This window comes from Salmo salar, chromosome ssa11 (assembly GCF_905237065.1).
Source record: "Salmo salar chromosome ssa11, Ssal_v3.1, whole genome shotgun sequence".
In the NCBI taxonomy this organism is placed as follows: Eukaryota; Metazoa; Chordata; class Actinopteri; order Salmoniformes; family Salmonidae; genus Salmo; species Salmo salar.
The window spans coordinates 108,719,351-108,745,301 of record NC_059452.1 but is presented as its reverse complement, the minus strand read 5'-3'; the positions used below and the strand labels follow the sequence as shown (position 1 = coordinate 108,745,301).

Here is a 25,951-nt window from a genome sequence, read left to right as displayed (position 1 = left end):
ATGTTCCTGGGGTCTCCCTCCTAGATACCTCATGTTCCTGGGGTCTCCTAGACACCTAATGTTCCTGGGGTCTCCCTCCTAGACACCTAATGTTCCTGGGGTCTCCCTCCTAGATACCTAATGTTCCTGGGGTCCTCCCTCCTAGACACCTAATGTTCCTGGGGTCTCCCTCCTAGATACCTAATGTTCCTGGGGTCTCCCTCCTAGACACCCAATGTTCCTGGGGTCTCCCTCCTAGATACCTCATGTTCCTGGGGTCTCCCTCCTAGACACCTAATGTTCCTGGGGTCTCCCTCCTAGACACCTAATGTTCCTGGGGTCTCCCTCCTAGACACCTAATGTTCCTGGGGTCTCCCTCCTAGACACCTAATGTTCCTGGGGTCTCCCTCCTAGACACCTAATGTTCCTGGGGTCTCCCTCCTAGACACCTAATGTTCCTGGGTCTCCCTCCTAGACACCTAATGTTCCTGGGGTCTCCCTCCTAGATACCTAATGTTCCTGGGGCTCTCCTAGACACCTAATGTTCCTGGGGTCTCCCTCCTAGACACCCAATGTTCCTGGGGTCTCCCTCCTAGATAACTCATGTTCCTGGGGTCTCCCTCCTAGACACCTAATGTTCCTGGGGTCTCCCTCCTAGACACCTAATGTTCCTGGGGTCTCCCTCCTAGACACCTAATGTTCCTGGGGTCTCCCTCCTAGACACCTAATGTTCCTGGGGTCTCCCTCCTAGACACCTAATGTTCCTGGGTCTCCCTCCTAGACACCTAATGTTCCTGGGTCTCCCTCCTAGACACCTAATGTTCCTGGGGTCCTCCCTCCTAGACACCTAATGTTCCTGGGGTCTCCCTCCTAGATACCTAATGTTCCTGGGGTCTCCCTCCTAGACACCTAATGTTCCTGGGGTCTCCCTCCTAGACACCTAATGTTCCTGGGGTCTCCCTCCTAGACACCTAATGTTCCTGGGGTCTCCCTCCTAGACACCTAATGTTCCTGGGGTCTCCTTCCTAGACACCTAATGTCCCCCCCCCCCTCTACCCCCTGACTATCAGAAGATGAACATTATAAAGAGCAGGTCAACGAGAGGTTCCATAAAGATGGTGCTCTTACCTTCTCCATTGCACATGTAAGAGTAATAGCCTTCGGACTTGAGCATGATGAGTAACGATCCCCAGCCCAGCAGGACAGCTGAGAAAAACAAGTTCTCTATGATGGCTGTCAAAGCCATCCACCAGCGCCTGGCAAATGCTGTGGCCAGGGACGGAGCCATGACCAGACGAGGGTAAGGGAGGGTAATGGAAGGGGAAGGGGGGAGCAGAAAATGTTCTAGACAGAATATATAGTGAAGCCCTCTGCCAGTATCTCTGGAGATCAGGGTTCACAGGTCTGTTGAAAACAGAGAGAGGTTATTTCAGCAGTTGTACACACTGGGTAGTGGTTGTTTTCAATACAATATCATATGATCACAGTTATATTAATTACTGTTACTTTATTGAACTTTATATTGTTCAGGAAAAGTCTGAATGTTGATGATCACCATAGGAACCAACAGACACCCCCCCCCCCACCACCACCACCAAATCTCACTACTCTTATGTGACCACGTGGTCCTTTGACCTTCAAGGTGTTTAGTATGCAACTCTCTCTCTTTGCCTCTGTTCTGGGTCGAATGAGAGTCATTCCCTCCCCCCCCATTTCGCCCTCCTTGTTATTTCTCAACTTCTCCCACCGTTCCGCTATAAGACACATGGACACGCAGATAAACCCCATGGTGTTATTACCTAGGTAACAGTGTGATAGTGACACGTCTTAACTGAAACCTACCGGTGTCCAGCTACAACAGAAAAGTTTCCAACATCAGAGACGGGCTGAGGGTGACCGGGCGGGGGGAGGGGGTTAATTACGCGCTTCTGGTTCCGTACGTTGGTGCGGAAACTGATGGTGAATGACGAACCGGTCCGAACTGGACTTGCATGCCGTCTTTCTCTCTCTCCCTCGGCTTCTGGTTCCATACCTTGGTGCGGAAACTGATGATGAATGACTAACAGGTCCGAACTGGACTTGGATGCCGTCTCTCTCTCTCTCTCTCTCTCTCTCTAGCGCAACTCTTCCGCAACACAGTAGCGCAGAAAACAGACGCCAGATAAACAAACCGAGTTCATCTAATCATAACTCTGGATCAAGAGACAAAACCACTTCAGAGAATAACGATAGGCTAAACCACTAGCTAATAATGGGTAGTTAGTTCATGGATACTGGATTCACCAGGTTTATAAACAAGTGCGCAAACAATTTCTCCAATGTTGCCCGGATTATTCTATAGATTCCCTGCCTCTCTACATTACTGAACCCCAGAGGAATGAATGAACGGGATCACTGGTTTTTCACCGCGACACTAAAATTACAGATACACTTTAAGGCTTACTCTTAACTTGGGAGAAATACATGGTAACTCTAATTACAACATGAAAACAATAGGCCTATTCTAACGACCATTAATTACAACATTAAAACCTATTTCAATCAATTTCGCACAGCACGTTTGTAATAAAAGTACCCTGGGTGAAGACAGGTATGACTAAAATATTCCAGATAAATTGCATACCTGTGAGTTCCAGACACAGACAGAACGAGACAGAAGTTCAGAGTTTTCCAGAATTCTTCAATTCTTCTTGTCTTTATATGTTCTTTCTTTCTCTTTCTTTCAATAACCAACATGGAGAAAGCCTTTATACGCGCTCCTGTCTTCCTATTGGCTGCCGGAGGTGCCGCTAGACCACTGCTACAGCCAATCAGAGCACCCACTCACAGTCGTCCACGGCGATAGAGAGAGACAGAGAAGGAAGCAAGGAGGAGGAAATAATATAGGACTGTCCTAATGACAAAGATTAGGTTTTGATTAAGTGAGCTTTTGATTAACATAGATAGATTAAGTGATTTGGAACCGGACGTTTATAATATTAAAGTCATTTCATTTTATTTGTTCATCAGATTGGCTCCAGTCTAGTCAGCCCTGTCTAGTCTGCCCTGTCTAGTCAGAATGGTCCCTGTCTAGTCAGCCCTGTCTAGTCAGAATGGTCCCAGTCTAGTCAGCCCTGTCTAGTCTGCCCTGTCTAGTCAGAATGGTTCCAGTCTAGTCAGCCCTGTTAATCAGAATGGTCTCTGTCTAGTCAGCCCTGTCTAGTCAGAATGGTCCCTGTCTAGTCAGCCCTGTCTAGTCAGAATGGTTCCAGTCTAGTCAGCCCTGTCTAGTCAGCCCTGTCTAGTCAGAATGGTCCCAGTCTAGTCAGCCCTGTCTAGTCAGCCCTGTTAATCAGAATGGTCCCTGTCTAGTCAGCCCAGTCTAGTCAGAATGGTTCCAGTCTAGTCAGCCCAGTCTAGTCAGCCCAGTCTAGTCAGCCCTGTTAATCAGAATGGTCCCTGTCTAGTCAGCCCAGTCTAGTCAGCCCTGTCTAGTCAGCCCTGTTAATCAGAATGGTCCCTGTCTAGTCAGCCCTGTCTAGTCAGAATGGTTCCAGTCTAGTCAGCCCTGTCTAGTCAGCCCTGTCTAGTCAGAATGGTTCCAGTCTAGTCAGCCCTGTCTAGTCAGAATGGTCCCAGTCTAGTCAGAATGGTTCCAGTCTAGTCAGAATGGTTCCAGTCTAGTCAGCCCTGTCTAGTCAGCCCTGTCTAGTCAGAATGGTCCCTGTCTAGTCAGCCCTGTCTAGTCAGAATGGTCCCAGTCTAGTCAGCCCTGTCTAGTCAGCCCTGTCTAGTCAGAATGGTCCCAGTCTAGTCAGCCCTGTCTAGTCAGAATGGTCCCAGTCTAGTCAGCCCTGTCTAGTCAGCCCTGTCTAGTCAGAATGGTTCCAGTCTAGTCAGCCCTGTCTAGTCAGCCCTGTCTAGTCAGAATGGCTCCAGTCTAGTCAGCCCTGTCTAGTCAGCCCTGTCTAGTCAGAATGGTCCCAGTCTAGTCAGCCCTGTCTAGTCAGCCCTGTTAATCAGAATGGTCCGTCTAGTCAGCCCTGTCTAGTCAGAATGGTTCCAGTCTAGTCAGACCTGTCTAGTCAGAATGGCCCCAGTCTAGTCAGCCCTGTCTAGTCAGAATGGTCCCAGTCTAGTCAGTCCAGTCTAGTCAGCCCTGTTCATCCGAATGGCTCCAGTCTAGTCAGCCCTGTCTAGTCAGAATGGTCCCAGTCTAGTCAGCCCTGTCTAGTCAGCCCTGTTAATCAGAATGGTCCCTGTCTAGTCAGCCCTGTCTAGTCAGAATGGTTCCAGTCTAGTCAGCCCTGTCTAGTCAGCCCTGTCTAGTCAGAATGGTTCCAGTCTAGTCAGCCCTGTCTAGTCAGCCCTGTCTAGTCAGAATGGCTCCAGTCTAGTCAGCCCTGTCTAGTCAGCCCTGTCTAGTCAGAATGGTCCCAGTCTAGTCAGCCCTGTCTAGTCAGCCCTGTTAATCAGAATGGTCCCTGTCTAGTCAGCCCTGTCTAGTCAGAATGGTTCCAGTCTAGTCAGCCCTGTCTAGTCAGCCCTGTCTAGTCAGAATGGTTCCAGTCTAGTCAGCCCTGTCTAGTCAGAATGGTCCCAGTCTAGTCAGAATGGTTCCAGTCTAGTCAGAATGGTTCCAGTCTAGTCAGCCCTGTCTAGTCAGCCCTGTCTAGTCAGAATGGTCCCTGTCTAGTCAGCCCTGTCTAGTCAGAATGGTCCCAGTCTAGTCAGCCCTGTCTAGTCAGCCCTGTTAATCAGAATGGTCCCTGTCTAGTCAGCCCTGTCTAGTCAGAATGGTTCCAGTATAGTCAGCCCTGTCTAGTCAGCCCTGTCTAGTCAGAATGGTTCCAGTCTAGTCAGCCCTGTCTAGTCAGCCCTGTCTAGTCAGAATGGCTCCAGTCTAGTCAGCCCTGTCTAATCAGCCCTGTCTAGTCAGAATGGTCCCAGTCTAGTCAGCCCTGTCTAGTCAGCCCTGTTAATCAGAATGGTCCGTCTAGTCAGCCCTGTCTAGTCAGAATGGTTCCAGTCTAGTCAGACCTGTCTAGTCAGAATGGCCCCAGTCTAGTCAGCCCTGTCTAGTCAGAATGGTCCCAGTCTAGTCAGTCCAGTCTAGTCAGCCCTGTTCATCCGAATGGCTCCAGTCTAGTCAGCCCTGTCTAGTCAGAATGGTTCCAGTCTAGTCAGCCCTGTCTAGTCAGAATGGTTCCAGTCTAGTCAGCCCTGTCTAGTCAGAATGGTCCCAGTCTAGTCAGAATGGTCCCAGTCTAGTCAGCCCTGTCTAGTCAGAATGGTCCCAGTCTAGTCAGCCCTGTCTAGTCAGAATGGTTCCAGTCTAGTCAGAATGGTCCCAGTCTAGTCAGCCCTGTCTAGTCAGAATGGTCCCAGTCTAGTCAGCCCTGTCTAGTCAGAATGGTTCCAGTCTAGTCAGAATGGTCCCAGTCTAGTCAGCCCTGTCTAGTCAGAATGGTCCCAGTCTAGTCAGCCCTGTCTAGTCAGAATGGTTCCAGTCTAGTCAGAATGGTCCCAGTCTAGTCAGCCCTGTCTAGTCAGAATGGTCCCAGTCTAGTCAGCCCTGTCTAGTCAGAATGGTTCCAGTCTAGTCAGCCCTGTCTAGTCAGAATGGTTCCAGTCTAGTCAGAATGGTCCCAGTCTAGTCAGTCCAGTCTAGTCAGAATGGTTCCAGTCTAGTCAGAATGGTCCCAGTCTAGTCAGAATGGTTCCAGTCTAGTCAGACCTGTCTAGTCAGAATGGTCCCAGTCTAGTCAGCCCTGTCTAGTCAGAATGGTTCCAGTCTAGTCAGCCCTGTCTAGTCAGCCCTGTCTAGTCAGAATGGTTCCAGTCTAGTCAGCCCTGTCTAGTCAGAATGGTCCCAGTCTAGTCAGTACAGTCTAGTCAGCCCTGTTCATCCGAATGGCTCCAGTCTAGTCAGCCCTGTCTAGTCAGAATGGTTCCAGTCTAGTCAGCCCTGTCTAGTCAGCCCTGTCTAGTCAGAATGGTTCCAGTCTAGTCAGCCCTGTCTAGTCAGAATGGTCCCAGTCTAGTCAGTCCAGTCTAGTCAGCCCTGTTCATCCGAATGGCTCCAGTCTAGTCAGCCCTGTCTAGTCAGAATGGTTCCAGTCTAGTCAGCCCTGTCTAGTCAGAATGGTTCCAGTCTAGTCAGCCCTGTCTAGTCAGAATGGTCCCAGTCTAGTCAGAATGGTCCCAGTCTAGTCAGAATGGTCCCAGTCTAGTCAGCCCTGTCTAGTCAGAATGGTCCCAGTCTAGTCAGCCCTGTCTAGTCAGAATGGTTCCAGTCTAGTCAGAATGGTCCCAGTCTAGTCAGCCCTGTCTAGTCAGAATGGTCCCAGTCTAGTCAGCCCTGTCTAGTCAGAATGGTTCCAGTCTAGTCAGAATGGTCCCAGTCTAGTCAGCCCTGTCTAGTCAGAATGGTCCCAGTCTAGTCAGCCCTGTCTAGTCAGAATGGTTCCAGTCTAGTCAGCCCTGTCTAGTCAGAATGGTTCCAGTCTAGTCAGAATGGTCCCAGTCTAGTCAGTCCAGTCTAGTCAGAATGGTTCCAGTCTAGTCAGAATGGTCCCAGTCTAGTCAGAATGGTTCCAGTCTAGTCAGACCTGTCTAGTCAGAATGGTCCCAGTCTAGTCAGCCCTGTCTAGTCAGAATGGTTCCAGTCTAGTCAGCCCTGTCTAGTCAGCCCTGTCTAGTCAGAATGGTTCCAGTCTAGTCAGCCCTGTCTAGTCAGAATGGTTCCAGTCTAGTCAGCCCTGTCTAGTCAGAATGGTCCCAGTCTAGTCAGAATGGTCCCAGTCTAGTCAGAATGGTCCCAGTCTAGTCAGCCCTGTCTAGTCAGAATGGTCCCAGTCTAGTCAGCCCTGTCTAGTCAGAATGGTTCCAGTCTAGTCAGAATGGTCCCAGTCTAGTCAGCCCTGTCTAGTCAGAATGGTCCCAGTCTAGTCAGCCCTGTCTAGTCAGAATGGTTCCAGTCTAGTCAGAATGGTCCCAGTCTAGTCAGCCCTGTCTAGTCAGAATGGTCCCAGTCTAGTCAGCCCTGTCTAGTCAGAATGGTTCCAGTCTAGTCAGAATGGTCCCAGTCTAGTCAGCCCTGTCTAGTCAGAATGGTCCCAGTCTAGTCAGCCCTGTCTAGTCAGAATGGTTCCAGTCTAGTCAGCCCTGTCTAGTCAGAATGGTTCCAGTCTAGTCAGAATGGTTCCAGTCTAGTCAGTCCAGTCTAGTCAGAATGGTTCCAGTCTAGTCAGAATGGTTCCAGTCTAGTCAGCCCTGTCTAGTCAGAATGGTTCCAGTCTAGTCAGCCGTGTCTAGTCAGCCCTGTTTATCAGAATGGCTCCAGTCTAGTCAGCCCTGTCTAGTCAGAATGGTTCCAGTCTAGTCAGCCCTGTCTAGTCAGAATGGTTCCAGTCTAGTCAGCCCTGTCTAGTCAGCCCTGTTTATCAGAATGGCTCCAGTCTAGTCAGCCCTGTCTAGTCAGAATGGTTCCAGTCTAGTCAGCCGTGTCTAGTCAGCCCTGTCTAGTCAGAATGGTTCCAGTCTAGTCGGCTTGGCCGGCTCGGTCCTCCCCTCCTGCTCCGTGGCTCGACGACTCACTACGAGCTCACAGAACAAGGCTCCGGGCAGCCGAGCGGAAATGGAGGAAAACTCGCCTCCCTGCGGACCTGGCATCCTTTCACTCACTCCTCTCTACATTCTCCTCTTCTGTCTCTGCTGCTAAAGCCACTTTCTACCACTCTAAATTCCAACCATCTGCCTCTAACCCTAGGAAGCTCTTTGCTACCTTCTCCTCCCTCCTGAATCCTCCTCCCCCCCCCCCTCCTCCCTCTCTGCGGATGACTTCGTCAACCATTTTGAAAAGAAGGTTGACGATATCCGATCCTCGTTCGCTAAGTCAAACGACACCGCTGGTCCTGCTCACACTGCCCTACCCTGTGCTTTGACCTCTTTCTCCCCTCTCTCTCCAGATGAAATCTCCCGTCTTGTGACGGCCGGCCGCCCAACAACCTGCCCACTTGACCCTATCCCCTCCTCTCTTCTCCAGACCATTTCCGGAGACCTTCTCCCCTTCCTCACCTCGCTCATCAACTCATCCTTGACCGCTGGCTACGTCCCTTCCGTCTTCAAGAGAGCGAGAGTTGCACCCCTTCTGAAAAAAACCTACACTCGATCCCTCCGATGTCAACAACTACAGACCAGTATCCCTTCTTTCTTTTCTCTCCAAAACTCTTGAACGTGCCGTCCTTGGCCAGCTCTCCTGCTATCTCTCTCAGAATGACCTTCTTGATCCTAATCAGTCAGGTTTCAAGACTGGGCATTCAACTGAGACTGCTCTTCTCTGTGTCACGGAGGCTCTCCGCACTGCTAAAGCTAACTCTCTCTCCTCTGCTCTCATCCTTCTAGACCTATCTGCTGCCTTTGATACTGTGAACCATCAGATCCTCCTCTCCACCCTCTCCGAGTTGGGCATCTCCGGCGCGGTCCACGCTTGGATTGCGTCCTACCTGACAGGTCGCTCCTACCAGGTGGCGTGGCGAGAATCTGTCTCCGCACCATGCGCTCTCACCACTGGTGTCCCCCAGGGCTCTGTTCTAGGCCCTCTCCTATTCTCGCTATACACCAAGTCACTTGGCTCTGTCATATCCTCACATGGTCTCTCCTATCATTGCTATGCAGACGACACACAATTAATCTTCTCCTTTCCCCCTTCTGATAACCAGGCGGCGAATCGCATCTCTGCATGTCTGTCAGACATATCAGTGTGGATGACGGATCACCAGCTCAAGCTGAACCTCGGCAAGACGGAGCTGCTCTTCCTCCCGGGGAAGGACTGCCCGTTCCATGATCTCACCATCACGGTTGACAACTCCCTTGTGTCCTCCTCCCAGAGTGCTAAGAACCTTGGCGTGATCCTGGACAACACCCTGTCGTTCTCCACTAACATCAAGGCGGTGACCCGATCCTGTAGGTTCATGCTCTACAACATTCGCAGAGTACGACCCTGCCTCACACAGGAAGCGGCGCAGGTCCTAATCCAGGCACTTGTCATCTCCCGTCTGGATTACTGCAACTCGCTGTTGGCTGGGCTCCCTGCCTGTGCCATTAAACCCCTACAACTCATCCAGAACGCCGCAGCCCGTCTGGTGTTCAACCTTCCCAAGTTCTCTCACGTCACCCCGCTCCTCCGCTCTCTCCACTGGCTTCCAGTTGAAGCTCGCATCCGCTACAAGACCATGGTGATTGCCTACGGAGCTGTGAAGGGAACGGCACCTCCATACCTTCAGGCTCTGATCAGGCCCTACACCCAAACAAGGGCACTGCGTTCATCCACCACTGGCCTGCTGGCCCCCCTACCTCTGAGGAAGCACAGTTCCCGCTCAGCCCAGTCAAAACTGTTCGCTGCTCTGGCACCCCAATGGTGGACCAAGCTCCCTCACGACGCCAGGACAGCGGAGTCAATCACCACCTTCCGGAGACACCTGAAACCCCACCTCTTTAAGGAATACCTAGGATAGGATAAAGTAATCCTTCTAACCCCCCCCCTTAAAAGATTTAGATGCACTATTGTAAAGTGGTTGTTCCACTGGATATCATAAGGTGAATGCACCATTTTGTAAGTCGCTCTGGATAAGAGCGTCTGCTAAATGACTTAAATGTAATGTAAATGTAAATGTAGTCAGGCCAGTCTAGTCAGCCCAGTCTAGTCAGTTGTGTCATTCAACCCTGTCTAGTCAGAATGGTTCCAGTCTATTCAGCCCTGTCTAGTCAGAATGGTTCCAGTCTAGTCAGAATGGTTCCAGTCTAGTCAGACCTGTCTAGTCAGAATGGTTCCAGTCTAGTCAGACCTGTCTAGTCAGAATGGTTCCAGTCTAGTCAGAATGGTTCCAGTCTAGTCAGAATGGTTCCAGTCTAGTCAGACCTGTCTAGTCAGAATGGTTCCTGTCTAGTCAGAATGGTTCCAGTCTAGTCAGAATGGTTCCAGTCTAGTCAGAATGGTTGCAGTCTAGTCAGAATGGTTCCAGTCTAGTCAGAATGGTTCCAGTCTAGTCAGGCCAGTACATCATAATAAATCTTTGTTTTCTAGAGCAAGTATAGCTTAGTAGCCTAAGAGCCTAGTAGCTTAGTAGCCTAGTAGTCTAGTAGTCTAGTATCCTAGTATACTAGTAGCCTAGTAGCTTAGTAGCCTAGTAGACTAGTAGCCTCGTAGCTTAGCATCCTAGTACTCTAGTAGCCTAGTAGTCTAGTAGCCTAATAGCCTAGTATCCCAGTAGCCTAGTAGCCTAGTAGCCTAGTAGCTTAGTATCCTAGTAGCTTAGTAGCCTAGTAGTAGCCTAGTAGCCTAGTAGCCTAGTATCCTAGTAGCCTAGTAGCCTAGTAGCCTAGTATCCTAGTAGCCTAGTATCCTAGTAGCCTAGTAGCCTAGTATCCTAGTAGTCTAGTATCCTAGTAGCCTAGGAGCCTAGTAGCTTATTATCCTAGTAGCCTAGTATCCTAGTATCATAGTAGCCTAGTAGCCTAGTAGTCTAGTAGCCTAGTAGCCTAGTAGCTTGGTATCCCAGTAGTCTAGTAGCCTAGTAGACTAGTAGCTTAGTATCCTAGTAGTCTAATAGCCTAGTAGCTTAGTATCCTAGTATCCTAGGATCCTAGTAGCCTAGTAGCCTAGTAGCCTAGTATCCTAGTAGTCTAGTAGCCTAGTAGCCTAGTAGCCTAGTAGTGTAGTAGCCTAGTAGCCTAGTATCCTAGTAGCCTAGTAGCCTAGTATCCTAGTATCCTAGTAGCCTAGTATCCTAGTATCCTAGTAGCCTAGTAGCCTAGTATCCTAGTATCCTAGTAGTCTAGTAGCCAAGTAGCCAAGTAGTCTAGTATCTTAGTAGTCTAGTATCCTAGTAGTCTAGTAGTCTAGTAGCCTAGTAGTCTAGTAGCCTAGTAGCCTAGTAGCCTAGTATCCTAGTATCCTAGTAGCCTAGTAGCCTAGTAGTCTAGTAGCCTAGTAGACTAGTAGTCTAGTAGTCTAGTAGCCTTGTAGCCTAGTAGCCTAGTAGCCTAGTAGCTTAGTATCCTAGCAGTATAGTAGCCTAGTAGCCTAGTAGCCTAGTTGTCTAGTAGCTTAGTATCCTAGTAGCCTAGTAGTCTAGTAGCCTAGTAGCCTAGTAGCCTAGTTGTCTGGTAGTCTAGTAGCCTAGTAGTCTAGTAACCTAGTAGCCTAGTAGCCTAGTAGCCTAGTATTGTAGTAGCCTAGTAGCCTAGTATCCTAGTAGCCTAGTAGCCTAGTAGTCTAGTAGCCTAGTAGCCTAATAGCTTAGTAGCCTATTAGCCTAGCAGTCTAGCAGTCTAGCAGCCTAGCAGCCTAGTAGTCTAGTAGCCTTGTAGCCTAGTAGCCTAGTAGCTTAGTATCCTAGTAGCCTAGTAGACTAGTAGTCTAGTAGCCTTGTAGCCTAGTAGCCTTGTAGCTTAGTATCCTAGTAGCCTAGTAACCTAATAGTCCAGTAGCCTAATAGTCTAGTAGCCTAGTAGCCTAATAGCTTAGTTGTCTCGTAGCCTAATAGTCTAGTAGTCTAGTAGCCTAGTAGCCTAGTAGCCTAGCTGTCTGGTAGTCTAGTAGCCTAGTAGTCTAGTAACCTAGTAGCCTAGTAGCCTAGTATTGTAGTAGCCTAGTAGCCTAGTATCCTAGTAGCCTAGTAGCCTAGTAGCCTAGTAGTCTAGTAGCCTAGTAGCCTAGTAGCCTAGTAGCCTAGCAGTCTAGCAGTCTAGCAGCCTAGCAGCCTAGTAGCCTAGTAGTCTAGTAGCCTTGTAGCCTAGTAGCCTAGTAGCTTAGTATCCTAGTAGCCTAGTAGACTAGTAGTCTAGTAGCCTTGTAGCCTAGTAGCCTAGTAGCTTAGTAGCCTAGTAGCCTAGTAGCCTAATAGTCCAGTAGCCTAATAGTCTAGTAGCCTAGTAGCCTAATAGCTTAGTTGTCTCGTAGCCTAATAGTCTAGTAGTCTAGTAGCCTAGTAGCCTAGTAGTCTAGTAGACTAGTATCCTAGTAGCCTAGTAGCCTAGTAGCCTAGTAGCTTAGTATCCCAGTAGTCTAGTAGCCTAGTAGACTAGTAGCTTAGTATCCTAGTAGTCTAGTAGCCTAGTAGCCTAGTATCCTAGTAGCCTAGTATCCTAGTAGCCTAGTAGCCTAGTAGCCTAGTAGCCTAGTATCCTAGTAGCCTAGTAGCCTAGTAGCCTAGTATCCTAGTATCCTAGTAGTCTAGTATCCTAGTAGCCTAGTAGCTTATTATCCTAGTAGCCTAGTATCCTAGTAGCCTAGTAGCCTAGTAGCCTAGTATCCCAGTAGTCTAGTAGCCTAGTAGACTAGTAGCTTAGTATCCTAGTAGTCTAGTAGCCTAGTAGCTTAGTATCCTAGTATCCTAGTATCCTAGTATCCTAGTAGCCTAGTAGCCTAGTAGCCTAGTATCCTAGTAGCCTAGTATCCTAGTAGTCTAGTAGCCTAGTAGCCTAGTATCCTAGTATCCTGGTAGCCTAGTAGCCTAGTAGCCTAGTAGTCTAGTAGCCTAGTAGTGTAGTAGCCTAGTAGCCTAGTATCCTAGTAGCCTAGTAGCCTAGTATCCTAGTATCCTAGTAGTCTAGTAGCTTAGTAGCCTAATAGCTTAGTAGCCTAGTAGCCTAGCAGTCTGGCAGTCTAGCAGCCTAGCAGCCTAGTAGCCTAGTAGTCTAGTAGCCTAGTAGCCTAGTAGCTTAGTATCCCAGTAGCCTAGTAGACTAGTAGTCTAGTAGCCTTGTAGCCTAGTAGCCTAGTAGCTTAGTATCCTAGTAGCCTAGTAGCCTAGTAGTCCAGTAGCCTAATAGCCTAGTAGCCTAATAGCTTAGTTGTCTCGTAGCCTAATAGTCTAGTAGTCTAGTAGCCTAATAGCCTAGTAGCCTAGTAGCCTAGTATCCTAGTAGCCTAGTAGTGTAGTAGCCTAGTAGCCTAATAGCTTAGTAGCCTAGTAGCCTAGCAGTCTAGCAGTCTAGCAGCCTAGCAGCCTAGTAGCCTAGTAGCCTAGTAGCCTTGTAGCCTAATAGCCTAGTAGCTTAGTATCCTAGTAGCCTAGTAGTCTAGTAGCCTTGTAGCCTAGTAGTCCAGTAGCCTAATAGTCTAGTAGCCTAGTAGCCTAATAGCTTAGTTGTCTCGTAGCCTAATAGTCTAGTAGTCTAGTAGCCTAGCAGCCTAGTAGCCTAGTAGTTTAGTAGACTGGTATCCTAGTAGCCTAGTAGCTTAGTAGTCTAAATAGCCTAGTAGCCTAGTAGCCTAGTATCCTAGTAGCCTAGTAGCCTAGTATCCTAGTAGCCTAGTAGCCTAGTATCCTAGTATCCTAGTAGTCTAGTATCCTAGTAGCCTAGTAGCCTAGTAGCTTATTATCCTAGTAGTCTAGTATCCTAGTATCCTAGTAGCCTAGTAGCCTAGTAGTCTAGTAGCCTAGTAGCCTAGTATCCCAGTAGTCTAGTAGCCTAGTAGACTAGTAGCTTAGTATCCTATTAGTCTAGTAGCCTAGTAGCTTAGTATCCTAGTATCCTAGTAGCCTAGTAGCCTAGTAGCCTTGTATCCTAGTATCCTAGTAGCCTAGTAGTCTAGTAGCCTAGTAGTGTAGTAGCCTAGTAGCCTAGTATCCTAGTAGCCTAGTATCCTAGTAGCCTAGTAGCCTAGTATCCTAGTATCCTAGTATCCTAGTAGTCTAGTAGCCAAGTAGTCTAGTACCCTAGTATCCTAGTATCCTAGTATCCTAGTAGCCTAGTAGCCTAGTAGCCTAGTATCCTAGTATCCTAGTAGCCTAGTATCCTAGTAGCCTAGTAGTCTAGTAGCCTAGTAGTCTAGTAGCCTAGTAGACTAGTAGTCTAGTAGACTAGTAGTCTAGTAGCCTTGTAGCCTAGTAGCCTAGTAGCCTAGTAGCTTAGTATCCTAGCAGTATAGTAGTCTAGTAGCCTAGTAGCCTAGTATTGTAGTAGCCTAGTAGTCTAGTAGCCTAGTAGCCTAGTAGTCTAGTAGACTAGTAGCCTAGTATCCTAGTAGCTTAGTATCCTAGTAGCCTAGTATTCTAGTAGCCTAGTAACCTAGTATCCTAGTAGCCTAGTATCCTAGTATCCTAGTATCCTAGTATCCTAGTAGCCTAGTATCCTAGTAGTCTAGTATCCTAGTAGCCTAGTATCCTAGTAGTCTAGTATCCTAGTAGCCTAGTATCCTAGTAGCCTAGTATCCTAGTAGTCTAGTATCCTAGTAGCCTAGTATCCTAGTAGTCTAGTATCCTAGTAGCCTAGTAGCCTAATAGCTTAGTAGCCTAGTAGCCTAGCAGTCTAGCAGTCTAGTAGTCTAGTAGTCTAGTATCCTAGTAGCCTAGTAGCCTAATAGCTTAGTAGCCTAGTACCCTAGCAGTCTAGCAGTCTAGTAGTCTAGTAGGCAGCTGGTAGCCTAGTGGTTAAGAGTGTTGGGCAAGGAACCGAAAGGTCGCTGGTTTCGAATCCCAGAACTGGCAAGGTGGAAAGATTTGTCGTTCTGCCCTCGAGCGAAGCAGTTTACCCCGCAAAACAACAGCTCCCCGGGCGCCGATTAAGGCATCCCCCAGCACCTCTCTGATTCAGAGGGGTTGGGTTAAATGCGAAAGACACATCTCAGTTGAATGCATTCAGTTCTGCAACTGACTAGGACTAAGGAGTTTTGTGCTTGAATAAGGATTTTGTTTGTTAGGTTTGATAATGGGCACTAGCTTATTAGTTAACTAGCTTGCTAACTGAGCCAGGCAGTCACACACAATTCATATAAAACCAATTGGCTGGTAAGGGCAGCACAATGCACACAACACTAAATGCTTCACCAAGCTAGCTACGTAGCGACTGTAGCTAACATTATCATTAAATCACAATAGATCAGTTTCCATGAAGCAGCTACTTGTAGTTGGCTGGTGAGAGTCAATGCAGTGTCTATTTCACCGAGCTAGCACAACAGCTAGCTAGCTAGCGAATTATGCTAACCATTTAGCCTAGTATCTAAATGTACCTATGGGCTGTATGCAATTATGGAGAGTGAATTAAATTGTTTCTTTGTAATTGATCTATCTAGTTATCTAACTGTGTCCATATTGGCAAGTATCAACAAGGGCTTTCTACAACAACAGCAACATTAGTCCAGCTAGCTAGCTAGCTAACATTGACTAGGCCAGTGGTTCCCAAACTTTTCATAGTCCCGTACCCCTTCAAACCTTCGACCTCCTGCTGCATATCCCCTCTAGCACCAGGGTCAGCTCACTCTCAAATTGAGTTTTTTTGCTCGTGGGAAGTGACATAGAGCTCTTATAGGACCAGAACCGCTTGTTGCAATTTCGATGAGGCTCTCTTGTTCAGATATCGGTAAGTGGACTGGAGGCAGGGCATGAAAGGGATAATGAATCCAGTTGTTTGCATCATCCGTTTCGGGAAAGTACCTGCGTAATGGTGCACCCAGCTCACTCAGGTGCTTCGCTATATCACATTGGACATTGTCCGTAAGCTTGAGTTCATTTACACACAAAAAATCTAAACAATGATGGAAAGACCTGTGTGTTGTCCTTGTTCATACAGACAGAGAAGAGCTCCAACTTCTTAATCATAGCCTCAATTTTGTCCTGCACATTGAATATAGTTGTGAAGAGTCCCTGTAATCCTAGATTCAGATCATTCAGGCGAGAAAAAATATCACCCAGATAGTCCAGTCGTGTGAGAAACTCGTCATCATGCAAACGGTCAGACAAGTGAACATTATGGTCAGTAAAGAAAACTTTAAGCTCGTCTCTCAATTCAAAAAAAACGTGTCAATACTTTGCCCTTGATAACCAGCGCACTTCCTGTATGTTGTAAAAGCGTTACATGGTCGCTGCCCATATCGTTACATAATGCAGAAAATACACGAGAGTTCAGGGGCCTTTTGCTTTAACAAAGTTAAACATTTTCACTGTTGTGTCCAAAACGTCTTTCAAGCTGTCAGGCATTCCCTTGGCAGCGAGAGCCTCTCGGTGGATGCTGCAGTGGACCCAAGTGGCGTCGGGAGCAACTGCTTGCAGGCGTGTTACCACTCCACTATGTCTCCCTGTCATGGCTTTTGCTCCATCAGTACAGATACCAACATGAGCAGCAGCTACGTTTGGCTACATACGGACCGTTAGTGGAATTCCCGCGAGAGAGTAACGGTTAATGTGATTGGATGTTAATTATTTGACTAGGCTGCCTGTATTTGACATTGTGTTGTTATTTCGCTGAACACTAGATGGATTAATTTTATTTTTGGCAGTGAAACAAGACTACACAGGCGAGAAAAAAACATCACCCAAATGTATAGCCCCGTTGGAAAATATAAATGGACAGTTTGAAAAATGTGAAGGAAAAACATGTAAAAAGTAAATAAAATGAAAAATAATATATATATATATATTTTTTAATATGAATCACATTTTTATTACGCGTACCCCCGACGGCATTACGCGTACCCCAGTTTGGGAATAGTTGGACTAGACCATAAGGAAGACCACACACACAGAAATGCATTGCCAAATAACACTACTAACGCCTACTGGTTTGGAATATTTTAACAAGACTGAGTGGCTGACGACTTCTAGACCTTTGCTGTGTTAAGTCGGCAGTCAAACATCTGACAATCCTACCGGTGTGTCTGAGCTATTACAAAACCCCAGATATGAGCTGAAAAACAAGCTGGTCAACAAGGTTTAGGTAAAAAAAAAAATATCAACAAAAGGTTAGGCTATAGGCTACTACAGTTCAAAAACAACTCAACAACAAGGTTATGAATTTGGATTATTGACGGACTACAGGCCGAAAGTTCTTGAGAATGCAGAAAATTAGGCATAGAAATTAATACTCTCTCTCTGTCTCTGTGTCTCTCTCTCTCTGCTCCCTCTCTCTGTCTCTCTCTCTCTGTGTCTGTCTCTCTGCTATGTCTCTCTCACACTCTCTCTGTCTCTCTGCCCCCTCTCTCTGTCTCCCTATCCCTGTGTCTGTCTCTCTGCCTCTCTCTCTCTGCTCTCTCTCTCTCTCTGTGTGTCTCTGCTATCTCTCTCTCACACTCTCTCTCTGTCTCTCTCTCTCTCTCTCTCTGTCTCTCTCTGCCCCCTCTCTGTCTCTGTGTCTTTCTCTCTGCCCCCACTCTCTCACACTCTCTCTCTGTGTCTGTCTCTCTCTCACACTCTCTCTCTGTCTCTGTGTTTGTCTATCACCCACACACACACAACACTGTAAAGGGGTTACTGTGAATTTGACAGTAGCTTACAGGCAACTCGGTGACAAGTAAAATTCTGAATATCATATTTCAGTTAAAAACAACCTAATCCTCCGTGACCATAGTAGGTTAAATCTGTTTCCTATTGTTGTGACATCAGATTAACTACTGGCTCTTTAAGCATGACTTTACTCACCAATACATTTCCTATGGTACAATGACTTTACTCACCAATACATTTCCTATGGTACAATGACTTTACTCACCAATACATTTCCTATGGTACAATGACTTTACTCACCAATACATTTCCTATGGTACAATGACTTTACATATGAGCAATATACAATATGATACATTATAATGATATTCAATCACAGTGTAATATAATGTGTTTATCTCCTTCAGTGAATCTATGAACCGGTTCATAGGTCAGGCGTAACGTGGGTAGGCCTACCCCTGTAACTGAAAACGGTAAATTATACAGTAAACTTTTGTATTATCAACAGTAAAATACTCAAAACGTTTTATTGCAGCATACTGTAAATGATTGTGCATTGTGAGAAAATGTTTTTTGCTGTGAAAATAATTGCTGTATTTTAAATGGTACTGTAATTCCAACCCCCAAGAATACAGTACCGTACTGTATCTTTGAAACACCAATAGCATTTTGATCACTATTGGGCGCATGGTATTGTTGTTTCTGGCTCGTTAAAACATATTTTGAGGCGAGCCTTACAAGAGGCTATATTTGTTACACCCGTTGAGTGAGAATGCAGTTACCATTTTAACTCCTACGTTGTTATAGTGCCCCATCAATTTCAAATGTACAGGGGGGACAGATTGGAGTGGCAGCAAGTCTTAAACCTTAAATGAGCGAGCATTTTGCTCTGTCCTTTTGGTCTGTTTTACCGTGTAGTCGTCGCTGGCAGTTTGGAAGACTTTGTGAAGGTTTCTAGTCATCCAAGTGATATAAAACACCAAATATTCATTAATATGCTATAATGTGGAAAACACTTTACCTAGCAGCCAACATGCTATCACCAATCCCATATAATTACAGTAAAATACTGTGAAATACAAACCCCTCCAACTCAATTCATTTCATTCATTCATTGCTATTACGGTAGCGTTGACATTTTTTACAGTACAATACAATACATTTTACGGTATTTTACCGTGTGTCATTACACAGTACTTGCTTTGATACCATATGTATATTACAGTAGGTGTACCAATCCTTTACAGCCCAACCACCATATACAACTTTATGAATCAAACCTGGCCCTGATTTAACAGGGAGTTTACTCTTTTGGGACTATTCTATTGGTTCCATTTTTTTTTTTTTTAGGGAGACAATCTGGCACAGCTCAAGTCTTAGAAAGTATTGTCCATGTCTTTAACACATGTTACACCTAGTGGGATGATAGCAGGCTACACTAACAATAGTATTAATAAAATATTACCACCCCAATGTTATTATGATACACGACAATATATCATAAACACAGTATATAGTACATCCCCTTGAGTTACCCAGAACTCCCCTCTCTCTCTCTCTCTCTCTCTCTCTCTCTGGCAGGCAGGCAGGCAGACGAGACTCAGACCACCAGCCCCAGGGTCTCTTGGCCTCTCTCTGGCGATGCCAGCATTAAACCTGAGAGGGTCTAACATCTCTCAGTCATATTTAGGACCGGTCAGTCAACCCTGGCCCCCGGACAGACCCTGACCTAGTTATGTTAGAGACCCTGCTAACCTATAGCAGGCACATCACTCTAGAGTCTGTAGACCAATGTGGCCTTATAGCAGGCTACACATCACTCTAGACCAATGTGGCCTTATAGCAGGCTACACATCACTCTAGACCAATGTGGCCTTATAGCAGGCTACACATCACTCTGTAGACCAATGTGGCCTTATAGCAGGCTACACATCACTCTAGACCAATGTGGCCTTATAGCAGGCTACACATCACTCTAGACCAATGTGGCCTTATAGCAGGCTGCACATCACTCTAGAGTCTGATACCAATGTGGCCTTATAGCAGGCTGCACATCACTCTAGACCAATGTGGCCTTATAGCAGGCTACACATCACTCTAGACCAATGTGGCCTTATAGCAGGCTACACATCACTCTAGACCAATGTGGCCTTATAGCAGGCTACACATCACTCTAGACCAATGTGGCCTTATAGCAGGCTACACATCACTCTATACCAATGTGGCCTTATAGCAGGCTACACATCACTCTAGACCAATGTGGCCTTATAGCAGGCTACACATCACTCTAGACCAATGTGGCCTTATAGCAGGCTACACATCACTCTAGACCAATGTGGCCTTATAGCAGGCTACACATCACTCTAGACCAATGTGGCCTTATAGCAGGCTACACATCACTCTAGACCAATGTGGCCTTATAGCAGGCTACACATCACTCTAGACCAATGTGGCCTTATAGCAGGCTACACATCACTCTAGACCAATGTGGCCTTATAGCAGGCTGCACATCACTCTAGACCAATGTGGCCTTATAGCAGGCTACACATCACTCTATACCAATGTGGCCTTATAGCAGGCTACACATCACTCTAGACCAATGTGGCCTTATAGCAGGCTACACATCACTCTAGACCAATGTGGCCTTATAGCAGGCTACACATCACTCTAGACCAATGTGGCCTTATAGCAGGCTACACATCACTCTAGACCAATGTGGCCTTATAGCAGGCTACACATCACTCTAGACCAATGTGGCCTTATAGCAGGCTGCACATCACTCTAGACCAATGTGGCCTTATAGCAGGCTACACATCACTCTAGACCAATGTGGCCTTATAGCAGGCTACACATCACTCTAGACCAATGTGGCCTTATAGCAGGCTACACATCACTCTAGACCAATGTGGCCTTATAGCAGGCTACACATCACTCTATACCAATGTGGCCTTATAGCAGGCTACACATCACTCTAGACCAATGTGGCCTTATAGCAGGCTACACATCACTCTATACCAATGTGGCCTTATAGCAGGCTACACATCACTCTATACCAATGTGGCCTTATAGCAGGCTACACATCACTCTAGACCAATGTGGCCTTATAGCAGGCTACACATCACTCTAGACCAATGTGGCCTTATAGCAGGCTGCACATCACTCTAGACCAATGTGGCCTTATAGCAGGCTACACATCACTCTAGACCAATGTGGCCTTATAGCAGGCTGCACATCACTCTAGACCAATGTGGCCTTATAGCAGGCTGCACATCACTCTAGACCAATGTGGCCTTATAGCAGGCTGCACATCACTCTAGACCAATGTGGCCTTATAGCAGGCTACACATCACTCTAGACCAATGTGGCCTTATAGCAGGCTGCACATCACTCTAGAGTCTGTAGACCAATCGCTCTGATCCAGAGTTCTATATTCTGAAAATAAAAGGATGTTTATCAGTGTTTTTGTTTAAAGGTCTTTCCTGTCATCGACCGGTCTAATAACGGAATCTAACAGGCTGTTTTCCACCTCAGCTGTAGCCTAGATGTCTCTGCTGCTCCTACAAAGCAGATGACCTTCCTAGGACCTCAGTCAGTCAGTGAGGTCAGCACTAAAGGTGATGTAATGATGCTTTCATCAATACTCTTACTGACTTCTGTCACCTGTACCAAGGCTGCAGGTGACAGACACACGTACACACATACAAATGTGCCAACGGGCCTGGAGCAGCCACGGTTTGAATACCTCAACTCTATTTCAACCATAGACATAGAGCCCCACAATGGACATGTCATAATACCCATAAAACCTAGGGGTCAAACAGGAAATTGGTTCCAGTTGTTTTTCCACCATTCATTTTTCCACATAGGGAATTCTAGAAACACCTAAAATAAGGGCAGTGTTTCTTGTAGGTTTACCCTGGCGTGACGTTTTGATAACCATGTAAATCTCTCTCGGACCAAGGTGACTTTTATCAATATATTCGTCTCTATTTACTCCTGAGATTCTAAAATGCTAACTAGCATCAAAGTAGATGTCATGCAAGACTACAAATCCCAGCATGCTCCTGCACGTCATCTTTAACTGACACCTTTGCTAACAGGTATTGTGTACATTTAAAACTTTCCCAAGACGGTTCACAAATTGTAAATTTAAGGAATTTAGATTAGATAGTTAATCCAGAGATTCTTACCTTTGCCTCGATTTGACAGGCTCATCCTGAGCACCATGGTATTTGTAGTTCTGTATGATAGCCACATTAGCAGCTAATTAGCATTTCATTTTTTGAGGGGGTAAATACAGGCAAATATATCGCTAAAAGTCACTTTGTCTGAGAGAGATTTACACGGTTATCAAAACGCCACGTCAGGGTAAGCCTACACAAAACACAGCACTCATTTGTTTCAAAAATCCTCTTATGGGAAAAATGAATGGTGGAAAAACGATTGGAACCATTTCTCTGTTTGACCTCTAGGTTTTATGGGTATTATTATGACTGAACTCGGAGTTGTCTCGAGATGGCTATGCATATTCATGGTTTAAGGATAGATAGCATCTCTCATCGCCAATATATATATATATTTTTTTAATTACAATAATGAGATGTATCCACCAATCCAAAGAAAGGATAGGCGGGTGCTAGACAGACCGCCGCGCGTCTTTGTGGACAACGATTCCCCTTGTTAGGGCGGAGAGACATGTATCTTGTCAGTATATCCATAATCTTTGATGGGGCTGAACGGCAACAACAAAATCGTTAAGGAACATGGTGAAAGTGGCCGTAACTGGCAAAGGATCATGGTCGATGTAGTCGTTTTCATCCTGCCTGAGAGTCGACCCGGAGACTCCTCGTAGCTGACCTGTGATTGGTCTGTGTCAGCACGCGGCCATACGTGAAATGTAGTAGTCAGAATGAATAACAATTAATTATATATCTTTTTATTTTTTAATTTTTTGGGTCATTTTAGCAGACGCACTTATCCAGAGCGACTTACAGTAGTGAATGTATACATTTCATACATTTTTTTTTTTTCTTCCCGTACTGGTCCCCCGTGGGAATCGAACCCACAACCCTGGCGTTGCAAACACCATGCTCTACCAACTGTAGCTAACTTTAAAATAATTAACGGTGGGGTTTGAACTTGATCATAATAAACACATGTTAGGGCCTAAAAAGGCTGTCGAAAAAAAATCTAGTAAACAGCCATGCAATCTCCATAGACAAACACTGGTAGTAGAACGGCCCCGTACTGAAGATCTCAGTGACTTTCAACGTGACACCATTATAGGATGCCACCTTTCCAACAAGTCAGTTTGTCAAATTTCTGCCCTGCTAGAGCTGCCCTGGTCGACTGTAGGTGCTGTTATTGTGAAGTGGAAAAGTCAAGAGGCAACAACGGGTCAGCATTTCTACAGGTAGTCTAGTAAATTAGGGTTATGGTTACCATGGTTACCACCTGTAGTCTGGGGGTTGGGGTTACCATGGTTACGGCATGTAGTCTAGCAGGTTAGGGTTACCATGGTTACCACCTATAGTCTTGGGGTTACCATGGTTACGGCATGTAGTCTTGGGTCAGGGTTACCATGGTTACGACCCGTAGTCTAGCAGGTTATGGTTACCACCTATAGTCTCGGTTAGGGTTACCGTGGTTACGACCTGTAGTCCTGGGGGGTTATATTACAGTCGGGTGTTTTATAAACAACACACATTTAATACACGCTCAACATTGAAACATTATCGTACGTTATCAAAGCAGTTTTATTGTTCACAGACTTAAACAAAATATATTTGGTACAGTAGTCATTTTACATTCTATTTCCTCCTCGTTGCAACGGACAACGAGTGCAATCAATCAAACAGTGCAGCAGTATATATTCAAGTTTGGACAGTATACAGTAGACAGGTTCTGAAGCAGACTATTGAACAGATAAAATGACGACTTGGGGAATAAAACCACAGAGATTCTATTCAATTACCAGAGGGGCGATGTCATAAGCCCTCAAAGTTCCAGAATGCGGTGAAAATGGCAGCCATGTTGGTCAGGGAGAAATCCAAAGTAGTTGTAATTGTAATGAATGGCAGCCATGTTGGTCAGGGAGAAATCCAAAGTAGTTGTAATTGTAATAAATGGCAGCCATGTTGGTCAGGGAGAAATCCAAAGTAGTTGTAATTGTAATAAATGGCAGCCATGTTGGTCAGGGAGAAATCCAAAGTAGTTGTAATTGTAATAAATGGCAGCCATGTTGGTCAGGGAGAAATCCAAAGTAGTTGTAATTGTAATGAATGGCAGTAGAGGCATAATCTTTATTTTAATTATGCAGGAAAATAAAAGTAAGGCATGTGATAAATCAGAAATTGTGTAATAGAATTATTGTCAGCCTAAAACAGTTTACAGGTTTTATACCAATATGTAAAGAGACCATAAATGTCTTAATTGTTGTTTTCTTGGAAATCTGTAAGTGGCATATGATACAATACTTGTCTAAGTCCGATCATCAACTGATTAGCTAGCGCGCTAACACATACAGTTAATGGAATCATTCCTCTACAACTGATTAGCTAGCGCGCTAACACATACAGTTAATGGAATCATTCCTCTACAACTGATTAGCTAGCGCGCTAACACATACAGTTCATGGAATCATTCCTCTACAACTGATTAGCTAGCGCGCTAACACATACAGTTAATGGAGTCATTACTCTACAACTGATTAGCTAGCGAGCTAACACATACAGTTAATGGAATCATTCCTCTACAACTGATTAGCTAGCGCGCTAACACATACAGTTCATGGAATCATTCCTCTACAACTGATTAGCTAGCGCGCTAACACATACAGTTAATGGAGTCATTACTCTACAACTGATTAGCTAGCGAGCTAACACATACAGTTAATGGAATCATTCCTCTACAACTGGTTAGCTAGCGCGCTAACACATACAGTTAATGGAGTCATTACTCTACAACTGATTAGCTAGCGAGCTAACACATACAGTTAATGGAATCATTACTCTACAACTGGTTAGCTAGCGAGCTAACAAATGCAGTGCATTCAGAAAGTATTATGACCCCTTCCCTTTTTCCAATTTTATTTTCTATTACAGCCCTATTCTAAAACTGATAAAATACCCCATGACAAAACGAAAAACGAAAACAGGTTTTTAGAAATGTTTGCTAATTTATTACAAATAAAAAACATATATACACGTTAATTACAGAAGTATTCAGACCCTTTACTATGAGACTCGAAATTTAGCTCAGATCCATCCTGTTTCCATTGATCATCCTTACATTTACATTACATTTTAGTCATTTAGCAGACGCTCTTATCCAGAGCGACTTACAAATTGGTGCATTCACCTATAATATCCAGTGGAACAACCACTTTACAATAGTGCATCTAAATCTTTTAAGGGGGGGGGGTTAGAAGGATTACCTTATCCTATCCCAGGTATTCCTTGAAGAGGTGGGGTTTCAGGTGTCTCCGGAAGGTGGTGATTGACTCCGCTGTCCTGGCGTCGTGAGGGAGCTTGTTCCACCATTGGGGTGCCAGAGCAGCGAACAGTTTTGACTGGGCTGAGCGGGAACTGTGCTTCCTCAGAGGTAGGGAGGCGATGTTTCTACAACTTGATTGGAGTCCACCTGTGGTAAATTCAATTGATTGGACATGATTTGGAAAGGCACACACCTGTCTATATAAGGTCCCACAGTTGACAGTGCATGTCAGAGCAAAAACCATGTCATGATGGTGAAGGAATTGTCCGGAGAGCTCCAAGACAGGATTGTGTCGAGGCACAGATCTGGGGAAGGGTACCAAAAAATGGCTGCAGCATTGAAGGTCCCCAAGAACACAGTGGCCTCCATCATTCTTAAATGGAAGAAGTTTGGAACCACCAAGACTCTTCTTAGAGCTGGCCGCCCGGCCAAACTGAGCAATCGGGGGAGAAGGGCCTTGGTCAGGGAGGTGACCAAGAACCTGATGGTCACTCTGACAGAGCTCCAGACTTCCTCTGTGGAGATGGCAGAACCTTCCAGAAGGACAACCATCTGCAGCACTCCACCAATCAAGCCTTTATGATAGAGTGGCCAGACAGAGTTGGAGTTTGCCAAAAGGCAGCTGAAGGACTAAAGAAACAACATTTTCTGGTCTGATGCAATTGAACTCTTTGGCCTGAATGGCAAGCTTCATGTCTGGAGGAAACCTGGCACCATCCCTACGATGGTGCCAGGTTGGATGAAGCATGATGGAGGCACCAACAGGGACTGGGAGACTAGTCAGGATCGAGGGAAAGATTAACGAAGAAAAGTACAGAGAGATTCATAATGAAAATCTGCTCCAGACTGGGACGAAGGTTTACCTTCCAACAGGACAACGACCCTAAGCATACAGCCAAGACAACGCAGGAGTGGCATCGGGACAAGTCTCTGAATGTCCTTGAGTGGCCCAGCCAGAGCCCAGACTTGAACCCGATCGAACAGCTCTGGAGAGACCTGAAAATAGCTGTGAAGCAACGCTCCCCATCCAACCTGACAGAGCTTGAGAGGATCTGCAGAGAAGAATGGGAGAAACTCCCCAAATACAGGCGTGCCAAGCTTGTAGCGTCATACCCAAAAAGACTCAAGGTTGTAATCGCTGCCAAAGGTGCTTCAAAAAAGTACTGAGTAAAGGGTCTGAATACTTTTGTAAATGTATAAATGTGAAATGTACGTATTTTTTTATATACATTTGCAAACATTCCTAAAAACCTGATTTTGCTTTGTCATTA

At 45.9% G+C, this 25,951-nt stretch overlaps 1 pseudogene; it reads right to left on the bottom strand.

Moving 5' to 3' along the window:
- LOC106563908 (large neutral amino acids transporter small subunit 4-like) overlaps nt 1–2,713 on the bottom strand; it is a 39,965-nt pseudogene extending 37,252 nt beyond the window's left edge.
- Between the last annotated feature and the right edge of the window lie 23,238 nt (nt 2,714–25,951).